The sequence below is a fragment of the Grammomys surdaster genome, unplaced genomic scaffold, assembly GCF_004785775.1.
Source record: "Grammomys surdaster isolate TR1022 unplaced genomic scaffold, NIH_TR_1.0 131, whole genome shotgun sequence".
In the NCBI taxonomy this organism is placed as follows: domain Eukaryota; kingdom Metazoa; phylum Chordata; class Mammalia; order Rodentia; family Muridae; genus Grammomys; species Grammomys surdaster.
The window spans coordinates 460,694-474,571 of record NW_021604589.1 but is presented as its reverse complement, the minus strand read 5'-3'; the positions used below and the strand labels follow the sequence as shown (position 1 = coordinate 474,571).

Below are 13,878 nucleotides of genomic sequence, written 5' to 3'. Positions count from 1 at the left end.
GAAATGCTATGGGTGCATTGTCAGGAGCCAGGAAACGTGAGATTGTTGGAGATCATGATTCAAAAGGGCTTTAGGAAGTGCTGCCTGGCTCGAGAGAATGAACACTGGTATGAGACCAAGCCACAGGAATGACACATGATTCCTGCTCTCAAAACACAACCAAAATTTAAAAAAAAAAAGGAAAGGATAAAACAGAGGGCAAGACACAGGGAGGAAAGAAACCAAGCATAGATTCTCTTGGAAAAAATAAAAACAAAAGTAGATTTGTACATACTTATGAAGATGATTCCACATTACCACATCATTCCAAAGAAAAATGCCTTCGCCCTTGCTTTTATAAGAAACTGTAGCTTTCTTTCCACCTGTTGTTTCTTAACCAAGAGAAGCCTTAATATTGTTCAAACCAACACTACTCAAAATGTTGTTGATCAAGAATCAACACAGGCCACTTCTGCCTTTTCAGCCCTGGGGCTTGTAGCTTTTGCCCTCCAAAATAAACAGACTGTCACTGGGGGAAGTACTAAGGGAGAAGGGAGGAGAATCCAGTTTTGTTATCTGTCTTACTGGCTTCACTCATCTCCTTTCCTAGCTAAGTATTCTGTCCCCATTTGATCACAGACAGCAGCAGATGGGACAGCAAATGGGCCACTCTGGCAGGGTGTGCTCTCACTCACCAGGGTGCTCAGACCATTCCTAGAGACCTTGTCTTTTCCTCCATCCTGTGCCTGGCTTTCCACAACATGCACCCCCAACCCCAGCTGCCCACAGTAAAGCCAATACTATCTAGAAAAGTTGTCAAATTCTGCATTAAATCCAGCTCCTCCCTAAACAAAGGTGGGACTGGATGGAGGATCAGCTCTCTAGCACTAACTGCAGAAAGGAAGCTTCTCTCAGCTGCTCTGAGCCAAGGACTAGGGCCATCTGCAGCACGGAGTGGGGGTGGGTTGGAGGTGGGGTAGGAGTGATTCAAATGCACACTAGAACACACTAGGTTCCCAGGAAAGGATAAACTTTTCTGAATCAGGAGGGAAGAAGACTTAAGATGCTACATAAAGCAGAGAGCAGAGAGATAGTGTATGGCCATGAAATCAGTACCTTGCAGTACTTCAATATCCAGTCCCTAGCCACATGAAGTGAGAATTAACACTTTTTTCAGGCCTCGTTCACATTGGCCACCCTTCTAGTGCTCATGGGTAACAGCTATGAGAACAACACAGTGAATCATCCTTCTGTCACTGAAGAGAGTTCTACTGAGCATATGTTTAAGATTCAAGCTTTCAAGGTGCGTGAGTAGTATGATCTTGTACAAACTACTAATCTTCTCTGAACCCCTGAGCACTTCTCTGTGAAATGGGGCTTCAGATATCCACCTTGCAGAAATGATATGACACGGAAATCACCGGGTAGCACTTTCCCCCCTGGAGCAGGAATTTGGTAGGTGACAGAGAACACGGCTGTTCTTATGATTTTCTGAGTAATCATTGGAGTTATTTCCTAATGAAATTGACAAGCTACACTGTTTAAGATGGGCTTTAGCTTCTGCGTTTCTATCACAGATGTCAGAGCTTATATAAGCATCTGTTTTTGACAGGACAAGGGAAGAGTGCTATGGTAAAGCAGTACTTATTTCTTGCTAGCAGGTCCAAGAGGTGGCATCATGACTGAGAAGAGTGGGGGATGTGCAGTTAGTCATTCTTGAAGCTAGAAAGCCTCATTTGATGAGGGGCTTTTCTTTTTCCTTCCTTCTCTTCCTCCTCCTCTCTCTTTCTCCCTCCTCCTCTCCAACTGTCCCTCCCTTTTCTCTGTGTCTGTCAATTTTTTTTGTCTTTCTTTGTCACTAAACCCTACAATGCCTGGAACAGCCAATGTAATGACATTAGACTTAATACTTCATGAGTTTTCCCATCTAGAAATGTCCAAGAATTCCTGAGACCTTCTTGTTGACCATTTCCACCCTGACTTGCATATTGCTAAATATAACCCAGCCCAGGCTGGTTATACAATGTAGAGATAACCTCTCAAGACACCTGATGGCAGGCCAGTCAGGAATCTGAGGAGAAGGGGTTAGAAAAATGATGTGAGAGCTTCATGCAGGATGCCTTATTTTAACTCCCTGGGAACATGTCCTTCTGTTAGAACGAGGTTACCTGAGAAGCCCTTTAGCAAAAGGAAGCTGGCATAGCTCCACAGAACAGCAGTTAAGAGAGCAAGCACGAATCAGTCAGAGCAGGACAGAGGATAGGGACTGTTATAGGAGGAGCATGCTTTTGAAGTTTTTATTCATAGCAGTGGTAGGCAGAGCTGAAGAGAAGGCGAAGGACATTTAAGCCCATGGGAACTGGCAGCAATTCTGGCATTTAGAAACCAAAGATAAAGGTGAAAGGTGAATGCTCAAATGTCCCGGTGCGATGGGTCAAGTTTGATTTGAGGGCATTCTTCTGAAGAAGTAACTCCTTCTTTCACACAGATTTTAGGCAGAAACCAGCTCTCTATGGTCAGAGAGCAGGAGAGCTGAGTAATGGACTTGCAGTAGCAGCCCCAGGACCCTTGCTCATGTTTTCTTTGACTTTCTTTTCCCTTCCCTGTTCAAGAAGTTTAACAAAGGCTACCCTTTCTGATATACTGGCTCCTTGGGGACAAGCACAGACTTCTTAATATTATGGATAAGCAACATGTTCTTATAAGGAGGATAGGGGCTTGAGAGATTCAGTGGTCAGGAGTGTACTGCACTTGCAGAGGACTAGAACTCGGTTCCCAGCACCCATATTAGGCAGCTCACTCTGCCTGTAATTCCAGATCCAGAGAGATCTGATGCCTCTAGTTTCTGTGGGCACACTCACTTACATGCACATATCCACACTTGGACGTATAATTCAAAATAAAATATGACTATTTTTTTAAATGCAGAATTCATGCTGGCAAGAGAGCTCAGTCAGTAAAGTACCTGTGCACAAGGACTTCAGTGTGACCCACATAAGCCACATTCTAAAGAATCAGAGTATGATTAGTGTACTTGTAATCCCAGTGCTGGGGAGGTGAAGATGGTGGCACAGGTGTGGAGGGGGTGTCCCTTAAGGCTCACTGTCCAGCTAGCCTAGCTCGCTGGGTTAATGCAAGTCAATAAGAGAGTATGTCTTAAAAACCAAGGTGGATGGTACCTGGGGAACAACAGCCCAGGTGTCTTCTGGCCTCCGTATACACACGTGTAAGAACAATAGCACACATGCATGTGTGCATTCAAATGGCCACTCCTACACACACACATTCACACACACAAACAGAGAGAGAGAGAGAGAGAGAGAGAGAGAGAGAGAGAGAGAGAGACCTAAATGTCATTGGCTATCTTGATCCATTGTAAGGGATTTTAACACTAAGAAAAAATGGACAGACTCTGAGAACAGCTCTGTTGACCTAAGGTCCAGCTACTCAGCTACAAAAAGTGTACACCAAGCTAAAGGACCTGGAGTGGGTTTGTCCCATCTAGAAGAACAGAGAAGAATCTTCTTGCCTTTCTTAAGAACAAATAAAACAACAAACAACAAAACAAACCATACAAAACCTTGCAAGTGATACGCCACAAAACATCTTAAGAGAAATGATCTTGCGCTGGTATGTTCACGTTTAATAATTTCATATTCAGTGTGAAGGGTTAGTGGAGTTTGTTTTTCACAAAGAGAAGTTGCAGCCAGAGCTAATTGCTTAATCTGAAATATATCCATGCATTTTTTTAGGTGTTGGAAAGGAAACAGTAATGTTGCTGAGTTTTAGCAAAATGGAGAGCATTGTATTAGAAAACATAAATATAAAATGTATAGGAAACGTAGCTCTGTATGGTCTTCAAAGTCCTGGTATATATAGTTAAAAGAGCACCCACACTTTGTGCTTCCTTGACATTTGTCTTATTTATAAACTACAAAAGGAAATTTATCAGCACACATTCAGCCATTTCCTATCCATTGATTTGTTAGCCAATCAATGGCTTCTGAGATCTGAAAAAATAATAATAACACAGGTTTCTGTGACCCTTCACAAGTGAGGCATGTTCAGATAAGCTTAATAAAGAAAAAAAAACATCAAGGACCATCTGGAAAACACTCTTCCGGAGTCACAAAAGATAGTGACAGCCTTTGCCCAACCTGCTATAAATAAGTGTCTCAAAAAGAAAGAAAGAAAAAACCCATGCTATTTTCAAATCTGTTTCTGCTTAATACAGCTGCAATAGAGTGTATTTACCCTTTTCCTATAACAGGAAGACTGTTTGCATTTTTATGACAAGGGTCTAAATGTTTTTCATAGCCATTTCCATTGCCATTATTTTGAGGAACAACATACCACTCAGACTTGTCTGTTTGTTTCTGCAGCACACACCAATGGCCCCAGTGGCCTCTGCACTATGCCACCAGCCTCTAAAGCCCAGATTTATGATCCTGCTTCCTCTCTCCGAGTTGCAACCATCACCCTAATCTGTAAGGTACTGGTAACTGGAGTGGTCAAGTGTCTCCTGCTGCAAATCAATGATTTATCTGCCTGGGTCCAGCATATTGTGGATTAGTGCAAGCTTATTGCTTTTCTCTTTTCAACAATAGGAAATACTCAAACACTCTTTAATTGAGGCTAGAACTCACCAAGGAAGGTGGCCTTGGCAAGTCACTGAACGTCCATCTTTCTATCCTCATGCACCAGCTAAGCCTACCTGGGAGTTCTTCTGTATATGACTTTCTGAATACCATAGATGATACTCTGTGGAAAAAATAAGCCTAATAGGAGGGGCTACAAAATGCACCATCCCCAACTGATTTCCTGTCTGAATGCCTGCCTCTCTACAAGCATCCGTGAACACTCATTCCACTCTGAGAGACTGGTATAGCTAGAGTAAGCTGGGAAAATTTTCCTTGTATACACAAGAATCCACAATTTCGTCTTTCCCTTTCCATATATAGACAAGACATGAGTTACCCCCATAATACTTTTCTGGAACATGTGTGGCTCCTTAAAAAATATGGCTCAGAGTTTGTCCTGATAATTTGTCATGTTTTCCTGCTATTCAAAGGACCTCTGCTGGAATCTTTTTCCTGGAAGGATTTCCCAAGTAGAGGTGTTGCTGACCAGAAATAAGCCTGTGAGGGGTGGGAGAACCTACACAGTAATTGCTGAATATGATTAACCTTCTCACCACTGGCTTCTGTTCTCAAGAGTACCAGAAGTACAGAATGTAGTGGTGAGCAAAAGGGATGTAGCAGTCTGAGATGTGCCTGTTAAGAGCAGAGTGCTCCTAAATCCTCTAACAGGCTAAATCCATTGGCTCTAAAATTAAGTTGCACAGGAAAAAGAACAGTGGAGGAAATGACGGTGCAAGAAAATATCTGGTGGCTTTGATGGCATACCTGGAATCAGGTGTGTATAAAAAAATGAATTAGGGAGAATAAGCCTGTTCTCTTAGTCAGAGAAGCTTCAAGTTCCTACAACATGCCCTCCACTTACCTATGACTTATTCAATTGCCTGCCTAAAAAAATTAGAAAGAAATTTTCTCAATACTTAGAAATCATATAGATCCTTCCACAGTTAAAATCAAGCACATGGCCCACTTCCAATCACTAATTAATCATCCCTAGTATATATAGAATTCAGAGGAGGGACGTTGAAAATCGAAAATTTTGCAAAAGAAAAATTCAAATTGAATTTTCTGAAAACCAAAAATTTCTTATTAAATTTTGCTCTAGACCAATGTTTCTCAACTGTGGTGATTTTGTCACAAATGAGCCTTTTTGTGGGGGTTCAGAATAGGGAAAGGAGTAATGCTACTGGTCTTCGATGAATAGATACCAGGAAGATTTTTGAACATCCAACAGAAAACAGAACAGTCTCCCACAACAAAGACTGGCTTCGATTCAAATGTCAATTGGACCAGTATAGAGAAAATACTACTCCAGATAAAGCCAAAGATACATAGCCTTTAACACACATAATCTTGGCAGTCAACAAAAGGAAAATAATTTTCTTTCTTCAAAACATAAGGTTAGTTTATACATGGTTCACTAAGGACATATGTACTGGTCTTCCACATACATGAAAAGGATTCTCAGTCAGTATCTTCGAACAGTAAAGAAATACCAGGACAATGGGGTATTTAAAATGTCTATTTCACCAGTCTAAACAGATGGATATTAATATCTCATAAAATAAAATGATTGTCTAGTTGTGTTCAATGTAAAACCAAAATCAATAAATTGTGTCTCACTTAAACTGCAATTAGGGCTGTTTCATTTAAAACAACTAAAACAAGGAAATGCCATTCTTTCTCATATTTTTGCTAGCTGGGTATACTCTCTGAGCATCAGCATCCAAAACAAACAAATAGACAAAACCCTCTCTTAAAAGCAAATTTTTGCAGAGCATAATAAGCTTCCAGAATCATTTCATTTTATTCATATAGATTCAGTCATTCTTTAGTGAACAAACCATGTAACCCATTCTTATGGCTATGCTTGCCTGGCTGTCCAAATGCCCTCAAAACTAGGATGATGAATAACATACTTTGGCCCCCTGTACCAATTAATAGTAGGCAAAATAATTCCATAGAGCCAAGATAGGAAGTCCTGCCTCGTGTATGTGGTGGTGGGAAGGTGAGAAGAGGCTCTTTCAGTCAATTTGTTTTCAAAGAATTATCTTTCTTTCTTTCTTTCTTTCTTTCTTTCTTTCTTTCTTTCTTTCTTTCTTCTTCTTCTTCTTCTTTTTTTTAGTTCTAAAACATTCTATGTGGATTTGCAGTGACCCCAGCTTGGGAGGTGGGAATAATTGTGGGGGAGGTGGCTAGCCTAAGCTCTTCAAGTCAGTTTAGATTTGCTGGATTGAATCTGTAAAGATAGGCAGCCTGACAGATACATCGTTTCTGTACATCCCAGGCCTCTGTTTCTTTCTTGGAATTATAAAGCAAAAGTGGCCATACATACAAAGGCAAAAATAATATTCACAACAAAAAAACGCCCCCAACACACCCAGTCTTGGCTGCCAGCAAGGCTTACTCTGTTGCTGAAAAAGAACAGTTGCTCTAGTGCAGCTGGAGAAGCTTTTCCAGGGAACTGGTAATACCCTGGCTGTTAATGAATTATTTTTCGCCAGAATGTCGGATTCTTCCTGCGCTCCAGTAAACAGTCTGCTTCTGCCATGGGAAACAAAAGCAGCTCCTTCCGAGGAGCCTGAGGAGGTCAGCCAAGGGTTCCCTGCGGGGGCAGCGCCCTCAGGAGCTAGAGCCACAGGCGCCCGACCTATAAATCACCACAGCCCCAAGTTCATTATTCCATCCCTCTTCCATCTATTCATGCCTTGCCTAGCACCCAGGGAAGGGCCCAGGAATGCATGGCCATGGCTGAAATGATCTCACAGTGCCAGCTGAAACCCTTCTCCCACTCCTGCGGTTTCCTCAGGTAGCCTTATCTGTGGTATTATTGGGTTGTGTGATATTGGGTTTCTTTGAAATCATTCTGTGTTCCTTACAGAAACTGTATCTTTGTTGTTGCTCACATGAAGCTGTCAGAAAATGACTGAGCGTGGATCTTCTTTACTTCTTTAGGGATGGTCCCAGCTCAAACCAACCCACTCTTAGCATGAGGGTATCTACTTGGCACATTATTCTCCAAGCACAAATCCCTGAGAAAGATACTACTTTAAGCTATTACTAGCGCAGGTGTGAAAGAAGTCAATGGTCTAGGCAGGAGCTAATTCTCCAAAGAATGAGAACATAGGCTGGGTGATCCGGAGAAGCCAGAGCAAAAGAAAAGGAAGAAGCCATTTTGTTCAAGGTTGTCTAACCTTTAGGCTGCCTTGAATTCTGCAGTGGCTTTTTGCAGCCCACGACTCTCAGAACAGAATCACAGGCGTGCCTAGTGGGGAACTCTCCAAATGGCTCCTTAGTTACTGAAAATCACGATCGTCTAATGTCAGCCATTGTGCATACTGAGTCAGCACACGGCCTCCCATCTGTCATGGAGACAGAGGTGTTTAACTCCCCACTCCCCAGCATATTTGCAGGTGCTATGACATCACAACATTGGTGGGTAGAAGGCTCCAGGGCACTGGTGTCTGATGGAAATAGATAAACAATCTAGCATGTACTAGTAGTCACATTAAAAATTAAAATAAACAAGCAATACTAACTTTAATTCTGTATCACTTGACCAATATATCCAAAATATAATTTCACTGTATCACAATATAATTTCCAATGCTGAATGAGCCATTTTGCATTACTTTTTGTACTCTTAGAAATCCAGTGATACATTACACTTAAAGGATACCTAATTTGGGACAATCTGTCTATCAGGCATTCCATAGCCCTGTGTACCAATGGCTTTTGCATGCTACAGTACTCATAGAGAATATGACCATTAAGAATTCTATTAGTGTTGAGCTGAAAGGCTGAAAAGCTGTGGGAAGGGGGAGTGACAGGCATGAAAAGGGTGTGCTCCAAAATTCTCATATGTGTGGAATTACTAAAGCTGATGATAACAATAGAAATTGATGCTATGAAGTTTGGGATGTTCTGGGAGCCCAGTGGAGATTCAGATGGGCATTTAAGAAATGTACAGAAAAAGATGCATGATCTGAAGGATTGTGTGCTACCCCTGAAATTCATTTGTTAAAATCTTAATCCATAAGGTAATGGGATTAAGGGGTAGGGGCATCCAAGAAATGATTAGATCATGAGAGCGGAACCCTCATCAAAGGGGTTAGTGCCTTTATAAAAGGGACCTCAGAGGCCAGGGTAAGTAAATCAGTGGTAGAACAGTTCCCTAACATGCACAAGGCCCTGATTATTCAGTCTCTAGCCCCAGAGAGGAGAGAGAGAGAGAGAGAGAGAGAGAGAGAGAGAGAGAGAGAGAGAGAATATTTACTTGTGCCTTTTACCATGGGAGAGCACAATGAGAAGTCACTGTCTATGAATTTTAAAAGGCCTTCACCAGACGCTGAGTTTGATAGCAAACTGATTCTGGATCTTCCAGTCTCTGGAACTGTGATAAATTTCCATTGCTTAAAGGCATGTAGTGTAGCCAGTTTGGTTACAGTAGCCCAAACAAACTAAAACAGATCAAGCATATATTTCAGGGGCAGTCTCACAGATGTGGGGAAACCACTAAGTACAACCAGCGTTGCTGTAGGCAGCTGCTGGTTGTGCTATCTCCACCTTAACTGTTCTGGTTTGTTCAAGGCAGGGGCTGTGATAGAAAATCACTAAAGCCAAGTACATCTTCCAATAATAATTGTGTGTTAGCAATCTAATTTGGTGAATCAGATACAGAAACAGAAACATGATCAAATTACATGTGCCTGTGTCTATGCCTGTGCCTGTGCATGCATATGTATTTTGTGTGTTCTTGGCAAGAAAGAGAAGGACTAATGTGGCTGCCAAAATGGCCTTCTCACCACCTGCCATCAGAAGAAAGAGGAGAGCAGTAGACTCAAGAGGCTCATCAAAAATTGTGAGTCACAGAGGAGAGGGTATGAGTGCAGAAAGAACGGGATGCTGGGTACCCAGGGAGATGATCAGGTGGGAGGGAGAAGTGGCAATCAGAGGCATTCTCCAAAGACAAAGAGCTTCCAACTCTACAGCAAGGATGTCACTCTGATCCCCAAATCAAGCTTAATTCAGAAGCCCACACAGGCTTTTGTGCATGGGAAAAGTGCAATTAGCCATCTTTCCCCTCATAGAAAGCCTCATTCTCTGAGGTACTCCTCATATTCTGATCAGAGAGGCAGCAGTCCAAAGCCCCTCATTTTGTGCAGTCAAATCCTGACTCTTTGGTGGTTCTGGAATTGCTAAGGTCTAAAGGCTGTCTGGTTGGAAGGAGGTTCAGGGACTTGCATAGCAAATCCCCTCCTCATATTTATCTAGTATTTGGGAAATAATAAAGCATCAAAACTCCCATTTGGCCCCACCTTGAGCATCTTAGGTCCCTCATCTGCATAATGAAATTAATAATCTGGCCACACACTCTTCACCTAGGTGTTGTAAGGATTAAACCTGGGCTTGTCACAGTGGGGGTCAAACAGGAGCAGGACAACAAAAACTACAAGTCCCCATCAAACACACAAACCTCTGGATCTCTCTTGCTCTGTCTCCCTTGACAATGATTTATGGCTCCCTGTTTGCCACTGTTCACTCCATCGACTTCATCATTTGGTCACTCAACTTTCATTTAGCAAATAATAGTAGGTTTTGGGGGTTCTTAAATGAAATGGCACTACCTAAATTAGGAACTGGTTTGGCTCTACTGAGCACATGTGTACAACAGAGTTGAAGAGGGTAAAGGGTCACCCACATACACACTCACAGACACCACACTAATTTAGGTACCATATTTATGAAGGAGGTATGGGTTGAGGACTCTGACCTTTGGGAGAAATAAATAAGGGGCTTTGAGCAGGAGCAGAGAGACATATTGCTGTTTAAATCATAACCACCAAGACTGGAATCAGATCAGGACTGACAGTTTCTCTGAGAATTATCTGTTAAATAATGCTTCGCTGGGGTCACAGGGTCACTGAGAAGGTTTGCCACATATTCAGTGCCTGGCAGACAGGGCAAGAACAAATGTTAGCTTCCTTTCCAATTTATTTCTCTCTACTTTCCTCCTCCCCACTAATCTAAGATCAGAGGAGGAGCCAGAGAACAGACACTTGCTATTTGCTTCCTGTGGCTTCTGAGCACACCCTGTGTGTGTTTGTCTGCATATACAGAATAGCTCCATTCCAGGTCAAGGGTCTCCCCAGTTCCTGGGTCTTTGGAATTAGAATCTTCTGGCTGCTGGCACTGGAGTCCTCAGGCCCCACACTTGCTCGCATACCTCTAAAGTTATGGTTTTGTTTTTATTTGTTTTTTCTTTTCTTTTTCTTTCTTTTTTCCTGTTCTTTTTTGTCTGTTTTCTGGATAAAAGATGTTGTAATTGGCATTATACTTCTTGCCTAAATGGCCACCCATTATTAACCTGCTCTCAAGCAAGCAACCTGGGAAACAGTTTTCTCATTTGATCCTGGGATGAGCAGGTTTTCCTGGGCCAAAAAACCCTGCATGTGGTCTTGGATTCTTTGAATAATAAAAGAGCCCCCTTGGATAGGCTGAATGATCCCCTGAGTTGGTGCCAAAACAATCAGCAGCTCTCTGCCCCACAAGTTTCGGTGTGACTTGGCTCAAAGTTCCATGGCCACCTTGGGCATGCACCCAGTGGGCATCTGTTAGGCTGAGAAGGGAATAGCCATTTGCAGAATACACTGTGTCTGTGGGGAGGGGATGAGGTTGTCTAAAATTGGAGTATAGCTTCCCTGAGCTCCTAAGGGCCAGAGAAATTGGGATGCTACCAAGCTAATGGCTTATGATTCTGTGCCTTTAGACTTATCCATGCTTCTGAAAGTAGCACAGCTCCCCACGTTTCCCTTCTGGGAGAAAATATGAAGAAAAATCAGGGTATGGGTGCATAGTGCTACACTAGGGAGGTGCTCCCTCCCCACTAGCCTCTCTACTGTCCCCCTGGTCCACCACTGTAACAAAGACTCTGCCACAACACGTTTTCAAAGTTAGCTGAAGTCTGTTGGTCTATCAGCACGCAATTGTGATGACTCTAGAGGAGAGAAGGGAAGACAGCTAGAAAACGGTGGGAAAGAGACCCTGGGAAAGCAAAGAAAAATATGCCTGGTGTAGGAGAAGCTAAGAATTGTTTTCTCCCTGCTGGCTGCTTTTCTCTGTGTTCTAAGGAGAAGCTTCCAAGAGTTGGCTAAATAAAGGGATCACACCAGAGGATGCGAGATAATGCTAAACCAACAAAAACAAAGACCAAACGAAACAGAGTGAGCCATGAGAATATGCGGTTATCAAAACTTTGTTTGGCTGTATCTATTTATCATCGCTGCACACCCGGGCTCTGTGGAATATCATTCTGTTGATGTCACTTATCCTCAGCAAAATATTTACACATCCTTAAAAAACGCCAGATGAGGGAGGCTGGCCCTCTCGCTGCTGCAAGCCGCCTCTAAAGCCCTTTGGCAGGACCCGGCAGCCCAGAGGTAAGGGCACAAGGGTGGATGGTACCAGCGGATACAGGTAAGAACAACTGATAGTTTTAGGAATGTGGCCACCCAGGCGCTGTGCCCTGCCCAGCCCTGCCCACTTCTCTACCTGACTCTGTAAAAAGCAGCCACATCCCTGCTATGGTGCCAGCGCCTTCTCTTCCTCCCCTCCCTTTCTCATTGATTAAGTTCCCGAACCATTGTTAAAGCTGGATTGCCGCCTTTAAAGAACAGCTAAATTCATTAGGCTTTTCTCTTCCAAAAGAGAAATATTCATAAAAGTTTGGCAGTCAGAAGGGAGGCTGACTGAGTACCATGGGGTGGGTGACAAGTCACTCTTCGCAAAGCCACGGTCTTCCTTCATGCCCTATCTGTCTCTCCACCCATCCGTCGTGTCCCAAATCCACTCCGCGGACTTTGGATAGGGAAACACAAAGCAGCAGCTGTTTGGCAACATTTCGACCCCTCGCCAACAACTGTGGTGGGATGCCATTTCCCTACCCAGGCGGAGCTTATCCTGAACAATAGTAGGGGTTTAAATGGCAAACAACAAACACACAGAGCAAGTCCCAACCCCGGGGGAAAAAAAGCCAACGCGCAGGAAGGCAATAACTCTCTTCGCAGCAAAAGGCGCCACTGAAATGCACGCATACAAAAAGAAAAAAAATGCATCCAGAACGCTGCTTGGTGCCTAACATGGCAGAAAGCCGAGGCTGGTGTGGCCACCCCTGGTCTGGGCACTGTGGGGCACTGGGGCTCCCAGGGTGCCGACAGGCACTCACCCTGCTCCAGCGGGATACGGGACTTGCTGAGCGGCACAAAGAAGATCCCAGCACGATCTGGCAAAACCCAACTTTCCACCCTGCTCGCCAGGGCCGCCAGATACGTCAACAGAATCCATCTTTCGAAGGGCCTGGAAGGCGCCTGGTTTTCCTGGCTGGGGCAGAATGGCAGATACCGAGACAAGCCCAGTGCCGTGCCCGGGCACGGAGCGCACTACGTGCCGCCCTCTATGCCCAGTGCCAGAGCGGGTGGCGGCCCCAAACCCACTTCGGGGGCCCCCGCCCCACCGGCTGGCGCCGCCTTCCCGACTGTCCCCGGCCGGGCCGGCCAGTGCGTAGCGCCGGCCAGCAGGAGCCTGGCCTGGGCGAGCCGCACAAGTGGTAGCCTCAGCCGGCGTCCCCGCCCCCGCCCGGCCCTCCCCGCTGGCCCCCGGCCTCTGGGCGCCGTCCTGCCCCCGGGAGCAGGCAGGCCCCTCCCCGGGCGCCCGGCCCCGCCAGGCGCGCCCAGTCCGGCGCGCCCCTTGCGTCCCGGTGGCAGGTCCGCCTGGGGAGGGCGGGGGTGACCCCGATCCGCACCGGGGTGCTGCAGCCGCTACCTCGGGATCCGGGCCGCTTCCTCCAGGAAGCCACGGGATGGACGCTGGTGTGGGAACTCTCTTGGTCTGGCCTCGCCGCTGGGCGTCTGAAGGGGGTGCACAACGATGGGAGCCTCTGTCTCCGCTGTCACCGAGCCACTGTCGCTGCCGCCACTGCCGGTCTTGTGTGTGCGTGTGTGCCCGTGTCCGGGAGAGTATGTGCCTGCGTGCAGCGCCTGGCCTTTACTATATACACCAAGGGGTGGGAGGAGGCGGGGAAGGGGAGGGCTTGGGGGAGGTGGCGGAGGAAGGGGAGCAGGAGGGGGGCGAAAGGGTACCCGAGGAGGCGGTGGCAGAGGAGGGACAGGTGATCTCGCCCACGGGGAGGGCGTGGTTGTGGGCGGTGCGGGGTGACAGAAGGCTGGGGAGCTGGAGGCAAGCTCTGTGTGTGTGTGTGTGTGTG

At 45.2% G+C, this 13,878-nt stretch overlaps 1 protein-coding gene across 2 annotated transcripts in view; it reads right to left on the bottom strand.

The window, feature by feature from the left end:
* Positions 1–13,675, bottom strand: part of Rai2 (retinoic acid induced 2) — a 59,780-nt gene extending 46,105 nt beyond the window's left edge. The window contains exon 1 of one of the 2 annotated variants that reach the window (XM_028762086.1): positions 13,437–13,675. The gene's annotated coding sequence lies outside the window, so the exon portion shown is untranslated. Of the gene's footprint in view, positions 1–12,840; positions 13,161–13,436 lie in introns of those variants that run through there. The other variant, XM_028762093.1, reaches the window with a different exon arrangement.
* Positions 13,676–13,878: the final 203 nt, after the last annotated feature.